This window comes from Crinia signifera, chromosome 5, assembly GCF_055691185.1.
Source record: "Crinia signifera chromosome 5, ASM5569118v1, whole genome shotgun sequence".
NCBI lineage: Eukaryota > Metazoa > Chordata > Amphibia > Anura > Myobatrachidae > Crinia > Crinia signifera.
The window spans coordinates 296934202-296950372 of record NC_139221.1 but is presented as its reverse complement, the minus strand read 5'-3'; the positions used below and the strand labels follow the sequence as shown (position 1 = coordinate 296950372).

Below are 16171 nucleotides of genomic sequence, written 5' to 3'. Positions count from 1 at the left end.
TAATACAGATATTTTTAGAAGGAGGGAAGAGCTCCATTTAATCCAGCTATACCGAGATCACCTCCATAAATTCAATCTGTACTTCATATATCGTATGAGAAGAGAGAACACGATCCATGATAATCCTAGGCAGTGGAGCTTCCGGCCGCTGGACCGCAAGCTACGGAAGCCCCAACTGTTCAAATCGGCATGTAGTTTCCGGGTATCTGGACCGCATCAAGCGGAAATGGCTCATACGCGTGGTATACGAGTGAGGGATGTAATGCTGTTCATCAAGGTGGTGAAGCTTCCGGTTGCTGGACCGCAACTTACGGAAGATCAAGACGTAATTTGGACCGCATATATGCGGAAGTCGCTGAAGAATACAATATGTGTTGTCATGGCGAATCCGTTTTTCTAATACAAATCATAAAACGACAAAAGAACAGAAAACAGCAATTAGTATAGCACTAGAATATCCTCTAGCCTATACATGATTTATATCACTTAACAATTAGATAGTATATACATAAAGTTATATTCATTTTTTTCTCCATATATATCACTCACCAACCATATATCATAACTCACTTTTTAGAGTAATACGCTGGGGATAAATATATGCTTAAAATGGCTCTATTATGGTTACAAGAACCATTTAAGCTCAAAATCACTGTTTAAGCCTCCCGGCAATAAGGTGTTACAGTTGAAGATGAGATTCATCTCCATTTTTGCCAGGGGGGTAATGGTGTCATTATGTCTTAAGTTCTTTCTTGTGACCTTCAGACCACAGAAAGCGACTATTTCAGATGGAGAACAATTATGTACACTTTTAAAGTGTGAAGATAGTGCGTGCAACTCGAAACCATTTTTTATGTTTCGAATATGCTCGCCTAATCTTATTTTCAATGCCCTCGTAGTACGACCTATGTAATGCTTGTTGCAACTACATTTTATGGTGTATATAACATTTTTAACATTGCATGTAATAAAATCTTTAATATCTATTTTGTAGTCATTTATTACATACTCTGTAGTTTTGCTGGTACCATTCCCTTTTATATTTCTACACCCCACACAACTGCCACACCTAAAAAAACACTGTTGTGTGGGGTGTAGAGATATAAAAGGGAATGGTACCAGCAAAACTACAGAGTATGTAATAAATGACTACAAAATAGATATTAAAGATTTTATTACATGCAATGTTAAAAATGTTATATACACCATAAAATGTAGTTGCAACAAGCATTACATAGGTCGTACTACGAGGGCATTGAAAATAAGATTAGGTGAGCATATTCGAAACATAAAAAATGGTTTCGAGTTGCACGCACTATCTTCACACTTTAAAAGTGTACATAATTGTTCTCCATCTGAAATAGTCGCTTTCTGTGGTCTGAAGGTCACAAGAAAGAACTTAAGACATAATGACACCATTACCTCCCTGGCAAAAATGGAGATGAATCTCATCTTCAACTGTAACACCTTATTGCCGGGAGGCTTAAACAGTGATTTTGAGCTTAAATGGTTCTTGTAACCATAATAGAGCCATTTTAAGCATATATTTATCCCCAGCGTATTACTCTAAAAAGTGAGTTATGATATATGGTTGGTGAGTGATATATATGGAGAAAAAAATGAATATAACTTTATGTATATACTATCTAATTGTTAAGTGATATAAATCATGTATATGCTAGAGGATATTCTAGTGCTATACTAATTGCTGTTTTCTGTTCTTTTGTCGTTTTATGATTTGTATTAGAAAAACGGATTCGCCATGACAACACATATTGTATTCTTCAGCGACTTCCGCATATATGCGGTCCAAATTACGTCTTGATCTTCCGTAAGTTGCGGTCCAGCAACCGGAAGCTTCACCACCTTGATGGACAGCATTACATCCCTCACTCGTATACCACGCGTATGAGCCATTTCCGCTTGTTGCGGTCCAGATACCCAGAAACTACATGCCGATTTGAACAGTTGGGGCTTCCGTAGCTTGCGGTCCAGCGGCCGGAAGCTCCACTGCCTAGGATTATCATGGATCGTGTTCTCTCTTCTCATACGATATATGAAGTACAGATTGAATTTATGGAGGTGATCTCGGTATAGCTGGATTAAATGGAGCTCTTCCCTCCTTCTAAAAATATCTGTATTAAGGTTATACTATCCCTCGACACCGGAAGCAATATGTGGGTTGCCATGGCGACCGTTTATGCTAACCTGGGACCTGAGTTGTTTCACATGCTATGTACGGACTTTAGGCATGAATTTTTCATATTTCCACTAAGTGGATGGACTTTCTGTATATGAATTATATATTTGAAGGCTGGATATACACGTTTTAATGATGTATTATATACGACCTGGTATGCTCATTTCCTGTGTATGCTGATAGGCTGCTCTCACTATAAAAGATGGACACTCACCCTTCACAGTGATGTCTTGAAAAAGGTGTTGTAGACACCGAAACACATTGACAAGCACTGTGGAGAGTGAGCAGCCATCATCCTTTCCCCCTGGATACCTTTTTGGACCCACTGTATGTATTTTAGCAATTTTTAAAGATTTTTTTATTGTCTTTTTACTATTTTTCTATTTTTGGGACTTGTATTATATTGGATATATCGGGATCCTTCCATTGTTGGGATGGAGGATTTTTACTTGTTTTCTACCGTATAATAAAATATAAACTTTTGAAGAAATCACTGTTGGAGTATTTTGAAGGAAAAATTTAAAACCACAAGGGATCCCTATCTAAAGACAAAGATACCTTGATGGGCGGTGTAACACTGATAGAATTGTGAGTTGGGTACGCAAATTCTGAAGATCACAAATCTCCTGGTATTGAGCCTTTTCAGTAAACTATCACAAGGTGGAGGGAATCTACTTCTAAAGATACCTTTATGGGTGTTTATCTGCACTTTATAGTGTGAGTTATGGTACGATACCTGTACATTTAAATCACCAGAAATAAATAAAACACAGTCACTCTTTATTAATATATGCCTATTGCAAAATGAGGCATATTAATATTATGTCAATTCTCTGACACACCATTTGTATTGTTTCATTCACCATCACATCTTGGGAGAAAACAATGGTCTGCTGAGCGTAGTCTGATCCATCTAAAGAACCCGCTACGTGCTTAAGGATAACTTCTTTTCACGTGAGTTGGGGTACGTGTACCCATTGTTGATCTCCACACACAAAAATCACCTAGAAAAAGAAACCTTTATATATGTACCTTACTCCATCTTGTGGTGAGTGAGGTACGATTTGATATCACTGCCTACTGATTATTGATTTCACGGGGTCACCTTAGAAGAAAGGAGGCCTATTAATACTATATCAATAATCTGACACACCATTTTTATTGTATCTTGTTTTATTCACCACCAAATTCTGGGAGAAAACAATGGTCTGCTGATAGCAGTTGAATCCATCCAAAGAACCCGCTACGTGCTTAAAGATAACGTCTTTCCACGTGAGTTGGGGTACGTTTACCCATTGTTGATCTTCACACATAACAGTCACCTCGAATATATAAAAAGAAACCTTTATATGTGCACCTTGCTCTATCTCTTGGTGAGTAAGGTACGACTCGACACTACTATCTACCAGTTATTGAGCTCACGGGGGTACCTTTGAAGAAATATAATCAACATAGTACATATCCATGTATTGATTCTGTGTACAAATTTTTTTTTGCACATCCATCCACGTTGAGAAAAACTTACCTTGAGGAGGACAACACCAGAAGAACATAAAGAAACCGCTACGAGCCTATACACTGCCCTACTTACCGTAAGTGGGGTACGCCCAAGTTTCTTTTGATATATCCACCTCATTATCTCTAAAATTTGTGATAATTACATCTAATCGCTACCATTCTTCTTTAAACTCCTCCCACATATCGGCGGAGCGACAACTTTTGAAGATTGTTGAGAAAAAACATAAGAAGATATAGACATCTTTATCCCCTTCTTTGCGCCAGTGATTGGAATTTCCCATTTTTGTGATTGTATGGTATTGTAAAGGTTATTTGGTGATAGCCAGGGTTAAGTACAGTTCATAGGCAGCAAGGCGCCATTTCAGGTCATATCCTATAAATTTCTACAGAGTGAGATTGCTGTCACTCACACAATGGTGGAGCTGCTAATTCACAGATTTGTGTGCTCATTGGATTACACACATGCAGTCTATGCAACTGAAGGTCTGAGCAGTAAACAGAGCCGAGAGGATGGGGTAAAAGTGGTGTTGATTGGGGTATGAGACAGTGTGGTGCGGATGGTGAGCAATAGAAATACGTAGATGGTAGGAAGGCTAAGCAGCACTGATGGGGGACTAACAAAGCAGATGGGTGGAAAAGAGTGGCACAGATTGGGAAGGTAAGACAGAGTGATGCGATTGGGTGGGAAACAGAGGAGCAATTGGAGGAAAGACAGCACTGATGGGGGAGGGCGTTCAGAGCAAAGGGGATAAAGAGAAAACAAAGCAGCACAGATGGAGGGAAACTGTGTCATGGATGAGGCGGGCAGAGCAGCATGGATGGAGGGGGAGACAGAGTATCACTAATAGAGGGGAAGCCAGTGGCACAGATAGAAGAAAACAGTGGCAACTGTGTGGAAAGACAGGGCAGCGCAGATGGGGAAAGACACATTGGTGCAGATGAGGCAATACACACAGCAGTAGGTATCGGGGAAGACAGAACAGCATGAAGGCGTATAGGAGAAGAAAGTGTAGATGCATAGTAGTTGGGAGTATTATAGTTTTTGCAATTATGAAAGATGTTTTTGGTAACTGCATGTGAATACTAAATTAAATGGATATATGTAGTGGGTGTGAAAGATGTTGGACCCTCAGTGGGATAGTTCTAGTAATAGTGTTTATTCTAGCACCCGCTATCTTTTAAAACCTATGCAGTTCCTCTACCCTTACACCTGGACGGACTGTGTCACCCGCCCAGCCAATTGCCGGCTGAGGACAACGCACACGATCAGAGCAGCCAGCCCTCCCCGTACACCACAAGGATCAGGTACTGGAGTTGCCACAATCTGTGGTACACTCCATAATTATTATCTCTGCCATCCCTGTCACATTGTATTTGTTGCTCCAGATAATACAAACGTCTGCCACGTTTTATCTATAGGGTGCCAGCTAACAGTACTGTTTTCAATCATATTTTTCCTCCGGAGGAGCAAACTTAATATTTTTGTATATATGACATTTCTGTGGATAACTGCTATCAACTAACCTTTTGCCATTCCTTTATAATATATACAGTTGTGACCTAATTACTCAAACAACGAGGCACACTGTATCTCTTGGAGCAATCTCCTTGTGTAAAGAAACATTGTTGAAAGGCTATAAATCATTGTCTAAGTTTTGCCACAGGTCATCATCTGCGGTTTCTTTGTATTGTATACAGCTGTGACCCAATTATTCCATCAACCAGGCACACAGCATCACTATGAGCAACAATCTTATACAATGATACACTATTGTTAAAACCACTAATTGATTCTAAAGCATTGTCAAAACCTGATAATACGGGACTACATCAATAAGCAAGGTGCTACATAATAATCCTTTACTCTCTCAGATATTGTATTCAATTATGTTTCAATCCGTCACCAGCTGCCAGCTATTGAATTTCTGAGTGCATGCTTAAGCTCTTATGATCATTGGTGAGAGACATATATTTATATACCTATATCTAACAAATTACATAATTTTTTTGCCCCAACTTTTTGGGTCCAGTATCCATAATTAATGGGGATATTTAGCAGTTAACCTGAGCTGTCGGGTCGTGACCCAACTCGTAACGAGTGTACCACCATACCTCACTGGAGTGCCCAAACCCATTTCGAACTTGGAAGCCAAGCAGTGAAGGGCCAGGGCAGTATCCAGGTGGGTGACCCCTGGAGAAGTCCAGGTGTGGTATTTTGTTTTAGGTATCCAAGTCAACTGACTGACAGCACAGGAGCCGCCTACTGCTTTTTCTCATAATTTCTTGCCAACCTTGGCAGCAATTGTTTCAGTTTATTTGCCAACTTAGGCAGCAATTATTGAATAGATTTACCTAGGAACGTGGGGTCACGGAAACCCCATCTGTTTCACAGTTGGGGACCAATAACTCATTTTTGCCACCTTTGGTCACTCAGGTCACTATACCTTTGATGACTATATGCAATGAATGACAAATTATATGTGTGGCCATCTTTTTCATATTATTGATATATGATATATTATTTATTATCCAAAAGTACCACACAACAAAAACCAAACTAATTGCACATGCAGAACGATGTTTATTGTATTTATGCGCCATGCAGTCCTATTTTAACAAGTCCATAATAAAAGTTATGTTTTAAATAAATTAACTCTACATTTTCTAAAGAGTGCGCCCAAAAAGCGTTTGCTTTCTTTTGTTTTGCATCTTGCAAACAAAACAAACCCACCCTCAGTTATTGCTACTGAACGCTGGGCGCACCACCAACCAAATAACCACCAGTATTCATGACCATGTGGTTTCTATGTTGGTTACAACAAATTTGATTAATTAATCAGAATTAATCCAGCTGTGCGGGCCCTTCCCCACCCTTTCCTAGTTCCTCTACCCTGTCTGGGGTGTTGTTGTCTGCTGTAGTGTTTCTAGCAAAGGTCTGGTTTGCAGTACTGATATACAGACCACACTGTGCTAGAAGCACTACAGCAGACAGCTACACCCCAGGCAGGGAAGAGGAACTGCATGGGTTTTCAAAGATGGCGGGTGCTAGAATGAACACTATAGTAACTCGGAGGTACAGTATAGACAGTTTTAGATGATTGCGGGTAATTACAGTATTAGGATGAGTGTGCCACATAACTGCTCAGACCTTCAGTTGCATAGACTGCATGTGTGTATTCCAATGAGCACACAAATCTCAGAATTAGCAGCTCCACCATTGTGTGAGTGACAGCAATCTCACTCTGTGAGAGTGCTGAATCTGCACTTACCCACAGGCTGTGATGGCGTACCATATCTGTATTGCATTATTTAGGAAAAGAGAAAGATATGTCCTTATGAGGTGCACCAAAGAGAAAAGTAAAATTTAACTTTTATTATGTATCGGATAAAAGGCTGCGAAAATGTATAAAAAACACAATACTGACATACAAAGGTGGGGTTATACACAATTAAAACTAAGGTGGCAGGCAGATGTTGCTAACAATATATCATATAATATGTGGTGTTTAGAGTGTTTTCACTTTTGCACTATAAGTGGCTACACCGTCTCTGTGCAGTAATGTGGGTCTGCAGAGCCCACACGTTGCTGCAAGAATTATGGGGTGCCACAGGAAGGAGTGGGTCGGGTGACCTCTCAGAACTCCAAGTATCCGTTGGTACTGCAATACAATTCAATGCACGTACGTAAATGCACCCTTGAGGTACCGGGCAAGAAGCCTCTGGTTACTCTCTATTAGGGGCGTGCACTGTGTATCTGAAGGTCACTCAGCCGTTAATCAGGGTATTCCTGTGCCCTTTGATAGGCAAGGAGATACACCCTGTGCGAGTGTCAGACACAGATGCTCCCTCAATGTGTGAAATTAAGTCTACACATAGAGTTTAAATAAAGAGCACTATTGCAGACAAGTCTCAGCCCTTAAAAGGACTAGTAAGACAAAAGCTGCTGGGTGAAAACACAATCAATCAAAATGCATATAAGAAAAATAATAAAGAGCAACAGTCTGCCTGCGCACCGCTAGCCGGCACGCGCTTCGCAGATCAGCTTCCTCAGGGCCAACTGAGCTGAGCTACTGTGACTGTTTAAATACCTAAAGTCATAGCCTGTCATCCTATCATGTGGCACCATGGGGGACGCGCCCCCGGAAGAACCCCCGGGAACGTCAACCTATCAGAGCCGCTATGGAGTGCCTCACCTCCGGACATTGTCCTGGATGTGGGCGGCACGGTTGCCTAGGAGACCGGAATGCGTAAGCGGCTTCCTTCCGGCTCATCGTGTCAGTAATAGAGCGTTGTCGTTACCTTGGCAACGCTCCCTGTGTTAGTACGGGGATCCGTACATATGTGCGTCACCCCCAGAGCCAGTCTCGGAGGTGAGCGTGATGGTTGCCTTGGAAACCGGAGTGTACGTGTACTCCACTTCCGGTTGGTGACGTCAGCGAGGAACGTTGACGGCCGTGATGGTGAGTGGGCGTGTGTGCTGGCGTGGCAACATGGGAGAGTAGGCGTCTAGGTTGGCATAGCAACCTGTGATTGTCAACATCTCAGCCCGATCAGTTACTGGATGTTCTGTTGTTATGACTCTCACTGGACTGTTTGTGTGCCGTATGGATCAGCATGGATCGCTATCACTCTGTCATCTTTATGACACATCTGCGTAAGGGTTCGTGTGTAAGGAGATGTCCTTATAAAAGTTAATCGTAGATTTTCAGAATTCTGGCAAAGGTAGACATCACGGCCGTCAACGTTCCTCGCTGACGTCACCAACCGGAAGTGGAGTACACGTACACTCCAGTTTCCAAGGCAACCATCACGCTCACCTCCGAGACTGGCTCTGGGGGTGACGCACATATGTACGGATCCCCGTACTAACACAGGGAGCGTTGCCAAGGTAACGACAACGCTCTATCACTGACACGATGAGCCGGAAGGAAGCCGCTTACGCATTCCGGTCTCCTAGGCAACCGTGCCGCCCACATCCAGGACAATGTCCGGAGGTGAGGCACTCCATGGCGGCTCTGATAGGTTGACGTTCCCGGGGGTTCTTCCGGGGGCGCGTCCCCCATGGTGCCACACGATAGGATGACAGGCTATGACTTTAAATATTTAAACAGTCACAGTAGCTCAGCTCAGTTGGCCCTGAGGAAGCTGATCTGCGAAGCGCGTGCCGGCTAGCGGTGCGCAGGCAGACTGTTGCTCTTTATTATTTTTCTTATATGCATTTTGATTGATTGTGTTTTCACCCAGCAGCTTTTGTCTTACTAGTCCTTTTAAGGGCTGAGACTTGTCTGCAATAGTGCTCTTTATTTAAACTCTATGTGTAGACTTAATTTCACACATTGAGGGAGCATCTGTGTCTGACACTCGCACAGGGTGTATCTCCTTGCCTATCAAAGGGCACAGGAATACCCTGATTAACGGCTGAGTGACCTTCAGATACACAGTGCACGCCCCTAATAGAGAGTAACCAGAGGCTTCTTGCCCGGTACCTCAAGGGTGCATTTACGTACGTGCATTGAATTGTATTGCAGTACCAACGGATACTTGGAGTTCTGAGAGGTCACCCGACCCACTCCTTCCTGTGGCACCCCATAATTCTTGCAGCAACGTGTGGGCTCTGCAGACCCACATTACTGCACAGAGACGGTGTAGCCACTTATAGTGCAAAAGTGAAAACACTCTAAACACCACATATTATATATTATATTGTTAGCAACATCTGCCTGCCACCTTAGTTTTAATTGTGTATAACCCCACCTTTGTAAGTCAGTATTGTGTTTTTTATACATTTTCGCAGCCTTTTATCCGATACATAATAAAAGTTAAATTTTACTTTTCTCTTTGGTGCACCTCATAAGGACAGATCTTTCTCTTTTCCTAAATATTGTCTCCTTTTTATGTCCAATGGTAGCACACCCCTATCAAAAAATATCGATATCCTAATATTCAGATAAAGGGGTCCTGTTTATAACCTACAGCAGTCTTGTGCGACTGACCCAACCAAAATCCCCTCTTGTCCATATCTGTATTGCGCAAGGAACACGTCCATTAAGGCGTCAGCCTTAATGATCGTAATTTCATTGCTTTTTGGCGTTTGAGTGGAAGAGTTACAACAGGTTTCAGAAATTCCAGATCATGTGTAAGAAGCCTTAATGGGACATGTGAAACCGTAAGGTTTTTTGTCAATGGAATTTCATAGCTTTTTTCAATTTATTTTTATTTTAAATTTCAGTGTAAGAATAGAATTAGATTTTTTAAATGTTTAATGATAACACACCCCTGGCAATGAGCATTACCCCCGGCCACAAGCATTACAAACCCCTGGCATTGAGTATGACACCCGTCCCAGTGCATGAAACCCCTGTCAACAGGCAAGACATCCATCCCATGAAACCCCTGGCAATGAGGATGGCACCCAGAGTGTAGAAGCTTTACTGTAGGGCATTGAAGGAGGACAATGTACACATGGGGTACACATAGGGGGGGCACAGCTTATGCAGGAGGGGCACTGGGGGGCACAGCGTGCACACGGGGGCACTAGGGGGACTGCGTACACACGGGGGGCACTGAAGGGGAAAGCATACACACAGGGGGCACAGTGTACACATGGGGGGGTACAGCGTACACACGGGGCACTGGGGGGGACAGCATACACACGGGGGGCACTGGGGGGGGACAGCGCACACACGGGGGCACTGGGGGGACAGCGTACACACGGGGCACAGCGTACACAAATGGGGGGGCACTGGGGGGGACAGCGTACACAAATGGGGGGGGCACAGCGTACACATGGGGGCACGGGGGGGAGAACAGCATACCCGGGGGGCACTGGGGGGGACAGCGTACACATGGGGGGCACTGTGGGGGGACAGCGTACACACGGAGGCACTGGGGGGGGCAGTGTACACATGTGGGGCACTGGGGGGGCAGCGTACACACGTGGAGCACTGGGGGGCAGCGTACACACGTGGGGCACTGGGGGGGGCAGCGTACACATGTGGGGCACTGGGGGGACAGCGTACACACGAGGGTACTGGGGGGGGACAGCGTACACACGAGGGCACTGGGGGGGACAGCGTACACACGAGGGCACTGGGGGGGGACAGCGTACACACGGGGGGCACTGGGTACTGGTGGGGGCAGCGTACACACGGGGGCACTGGGGGGGGCAGCGTACACACGGGACACTGGGGGGACAGCATACACATGGGAGCACTGTGGGGTGACAGCATACACACGGGGGCACTGGGGGAAAGACAGCTTACACACGGGGGCACTGGGGGGGGCAGCGTACACACGGGGCACTGGGGTGGGGGGGACAGCGTACACACGGGGACACTGCGGGGGACAGCATACACACAGGGGGCACTGGGGGGGGCAGCGTACACACGGGGGCACTGAGGGGGCAGTGGGCACTGGGGGGGGCAGCGTACACACGGCAGGCACTGAGGGGGCAGGGTACATGCAGGGACAGTGGGGGGACAGGGTATGCACAGGTATTGTGGTGTGGGGAACAGGGTACACACAGGGATAGTGGGGATGGGGGACAGGGTACACACAGGGATAGTGGGGATGGGGGACAAGGGTACACACAGGGACAGTGGGGGGATGGATTTACCTGGGTGCAGCGGCTCCACTGATGGCCCGGGTGGCTGCTTTCTGTCTTCCGGGAGGCGGAGGCAATTCAAGGCAGGAGCTTCACCAGATTGTTAGGCCGCAGGCTGTGGAAGCGCCTGAACCTGGTCCCGGCGGCAGCATGGGGAGGACAGTGTCTGGGCAGGAAATATAATAATAATATTAACAATAATAATAAAGGGCTCAGCTTTAGGAGCTGCAGGCAAGCACGTCCCCGGCCTGGATGGTAGGGGATGTAAGATGCCGGGGATAGGAGCTGCTGGCGGGCGGGCGGCCATGTCCCCTGGCTGGATGGTAGAGAATGTAGGATGCCAGGGGGACAGCGTACACACAAACGGGAAGCACTGGGGTGGGGCAGCGTACACATACGGGGGGCAGCATACACACAGGGGGGCACAGCGTACACACATGGGGGCACTGGGGGAGGGACAGCCTAATCACACTGGGGCAACAGCATACACACGGAGACACTGGGCGGGGGGGCAGTGTACACACGGTGGGTACAAGGGGGGACAGCGATCACACGGGGGCACTGGGGGGAGAAATTGTACACACGGGGGCACAGCGTACACACGGGGGGCACTGGGGGGACAGGGTACACACGGGGGGCACTGGGGGGCCAGCATGCACACGGGGGGCACTGGGGGAACAGCGTATAAACGGGGGGCACTGGGAGGGGCAGCGTACACATGGGGGCACAGCGTACACACGGGGGCACTGGGGGGCAGCATACACATGGGGGGCAGCATACACATGGGGGGGCACTGGGGGGAGACAGCATACACATGGGGCACAGGGTACACATGGGGGGAACTGGGGGGACAGCGTACACACAGGGGACTGGGGGGGTCAGCATACACACGGGGGGCACTGGGGGGGCAGCATACACATGGGGGGCAGCATACACATGGGGGGGCACTGGGGGGAGACAGCATACACATGGGGCACAGGGTACACATGGGGGGAACTGGGGGGACAGCGTACACACAGGGGACTGGGGGGGTCAGCATACACACGGGGGGCACACGGGGGGCAGCGTACACACGGGGGCAATGGGGGACAGCGTACACATGGGGGGGCACCAGGGGCGGGCTGGGCCGGGGGGCAGTGTGCCATGTGCCCCCCGGGCTGCTTAGCCAGTCACTAGCTGCTGGCCGTGCTGGATCACCATCCACCTCCTCCAGGCACAGGCAGCCCTCCTGCGCTGGCCGCGGCTTCCAGAACACGTCCGCGGCTACAGGAAAATGGCCGTGCTCTGGAAGCCGCGGCCAGCGCAGGAGGGCTGCCTGTGCCTGGAGGAGGTGGATGGTGATCCAGCGCGGCCAGCAGCCAGTGACTGGCTAAGCGGCCCGGGGGAGCAGGAGGGCTGTCTGTCCCGGACCCCCCAGCCCAGCAACAATGGTGAGTTGCTGGTGGGGGCATATGTGTCTCCTCTGGCACTGTGGGGGCATGTGTGTCTCCTCTGGCACTGTGGGGGCATGTGTGTCTCCTCTGGCACTGTGGGGGCATGTGTGTCTCCTCTGGCACTGTGGGGGCATGTGTGTCTCCTCTGGCACTGTGGGGGCATGTGTGTCTCCTCTGGCACTGTGGGGGCATGTGTGTCGTCTCTGGCACTGTGGGGGCATGTGTGTCGTCTCTGGCACTGTGGGGGCATGTGTGTCGTCTCTGGCACTGTGGGGGCATGTGTGTCTCCTCTGGCACTGTGGGGGCATCTCTGGCACTGTGGGGGCATATGTGTCTCTGGCACTGTGGGGGCATATGTGTCTCTGGCACTGTGGGGGCATGTGTGTCGTCTCTGGCACTGTGGGGGCATGTGTGTCGTCTCTGGCACTGTGGGGGCATCTCTGGCACTGTGGGGGCATATGTGTCTCTGGCACTGTGGGGGCATCTCTGGCACTGTGGGGGCATCTCTGGCACTGTGGGGGCATCTCTGGCACTGTGGGGGCATATGTGTCTCTGGCACTGTGGGGGCATCTCTGGCACTGTGGGGGCATATCTGGCACTGTGGGGGCATATGTGTATCTGTCACTGTAGGGGAATATCTGGCACTGTGGGGGCATATGTGTATCTGTCACTGTGGGGGCATATCTGGCACTGTGGGGCATATGTGTCTCTGGCACTGTGGGGGCATATCTCGCACTGTGGGGGCATATGTGTATCTGGCACTGTGGGGGCATATTATGTTTCTCTGGCACTGTGGGGGCATATGTGTCTCTGGCACTGTGGGGGCATATGTGTGTCTGGCACTGTGGGGGCATATGTGTCTCTGGCACTGTGGGGGCATATCTGGCACTGTGGTGGCATATGTGTATCTGGCACTGTGGGGGGAATATCTGGCACTGTGGGGGCATATGTGTCTCTGGCACTGTGGGGGCATATGTGTCTCTGGCACTGGGGGGGCATATGTGTCTCTGGCACTGGGGGGGCATATGTGTCTCTGGCACTGTGGAGGCATATCTGGCACTGTGGGGGCATATGTGTATTTGGCACTGTGGCGGAATATCTGGCACTTTGGGGGCAAATCTGGCACTGTGGACATCACATTGTGCCGTGTAATGGGCATCATGGTATGGGGCGTAATGGGCATTACGGTGTGGGAGCATTGGGTAATTGCCATCACAGTATGGGGTGCAATGGGCATCAAGGTGTGCGGCATAATGTGTAATTAGCATCACAATGTGCAATCTGCAGGTACACAATACAATCAAGGTACAGGCCACGCCCCCTTATGATAGGCCGCACGCCTAATTTTTCTGTGCGCCTCCGGCGCGCACAAGCATTCAGCTTTCCAGAATGATGGGGGATATGGGCCAGTGCTCTGGACTTGCCCCCTAGGCTAAAAGTTGCCAGACAGCCCCTGGGGGGCACTGGGGGACAGCGTACACACGGGGGGCACTGGGGGGACAGCGTAAACATGGGGGGCACTAGGGGGGACAGCGTACACACGGGGGGCACTGGGGGGACAGCGTACACAAATGGGGGGTCACAGCATACACGGGGCACTGTGGGGGGCGACAGCGTACATATGGGGGCACCGGTGGGGGACAACGCGTATACACGGGGGGCACAGCGTACACACGGGGGGCACTGGAGGGGGACAGCGTACACACGGGGGGCACTGGGAGGGGGACAGCGTACACACGGGGGGCACTGGGAGGGGAACAACATACACACGGGGCACTGGGAGGGGGACAGCGTACACACGGGGGGGCACTGGGAGGGGGACAGCATACACACGGGGGACACTGGGGGGGGCAGCGTACACACTGGGGGGGAGACAGCATACACACACAGGGCCAACAGCATACACACGGGGGGCACTGGGGGGGACACAATACACACGGGGGGCACTGGGGGGAGACAGCGTACACACGGGGGGCACTGGGGGGAGACATCGTACACACTGGGGGCACAGGGTAAACATGGGGGCACTGGGGGAGGACAGCGTACACACACACGGGAAGCACTGGGGGGGACAGCGTACACGCGGGGGCACTGGGGGGGACAGCGTACACGCGGGGGTACTGGGGGGGGACAGCGCACACGCGGGGGCACTGGGGGGGGGCAGCATTCACATGGGGGGCACTGGTGGGGACAGCGTACACACGGGTGCACTGGGGGGGGGGCAGTGTACAAACGGGGGCACTGGGGGGACAGGGTACATACAGGGACAGTGGAGGGACAGGGTACACACAGGGATAGTGGGGTGGGGGTCAGGACACACAGGGATAATGGGGTGGGGGACAGGGTAAACACAGGGATAGTGGGGGGACGGATTTACCTGGGTGCAGCTGCAGTACAGGGGGGGACAGAGTACACACGGGGGGCACTGGGAGGGGGACAGCGTACAAACGGCGGGCACTGGGGGGACAGCATACACACGTCGGGCACTGGGGGTGACAAGGTACATACAGGGACATCGGGACACAGCGTACACACGGGAGGCACTGAAGGGGACAGCGTACACACGGGGGACACAGCGTACACATGGGGGGGCACTGGGGTGGACAGCGTACACACGGTGGCACTGGTGGGACATCGAACACACGGGGGGCACTGGGGGGACAGCGTACACACGGGGGGCACTGGGGGGGGACAGCGTACACAAATGGGGGGGCACAGCGTACACACGGGGCACTGTGGGGACAACAGCATACACATGGGGGCACTGGGGGGGACAGCATACACGGGGGGGGCACTGTGGGGGGACAGCATACACACGGGGCAATGGGGGGGCAGCGTACAAACGGCGGGCACTGGGGGGGGACAGCGTACACACGGCGGGCACTGGGGGGAACAGGGTACATACAGGGACAGGGGGGAGAGTGTACACACAGGGGGCACTGAAGGGGACAGCATACACACGAGGGCACAGCGTACACATGGGGGGGCACTGGGGGACAGCGTACACACGGGGGCACTGGGGGGGGGGCAGCGTACACACGGGGGGCACTGGGGGGGACAGCATACACACGGGGGCACTGGGGGGACAGCGTAGACAAATGGGGGGGCACAGCGTACACACGGGGGTACTGGGGGGGGACAACAGCATACACACGGGGGCACTGGGGGGGACAGCATACACATAGGGACACTGGGGGGGGCAGCGTACACACGGGGGCACTGGGTGGGACAGCGTACACATGGGGGCACTGGGGGGGGGACAGCGTACACATGGGGGCACTGGGGGGGACAGCGTACACACGGGGGCACTGGGGGGGCAGCGTACACACGGGGGCACTGGGGTGGGGGGACAGCGTACACACGGCGACATGGGGGGGACAGCATACACACAGGGGGCACTGGGCACTGTAGGGGGGC

At 50.2% G+C, this 16171-nt stretch overlaps 1 protein-coding gene and 1 pseudogene across 3 annotated transcripts in view; both read left to right on the top strand.

The window, feature by feature from the left end:
• The window catches only part of LOC146081227 (macrophage mannose receptor 1-like), a 610592-nt gene that overhangs the window by 498896 nt on the left and 95525 nt on the right, over positions 1 to 16171 (top strand). The window lies entirely within an intron of this gene.
• Positions 5817 to 5935, top strand: LOC146005951 (5S ribosomal RNA; annotated as a pseudogene).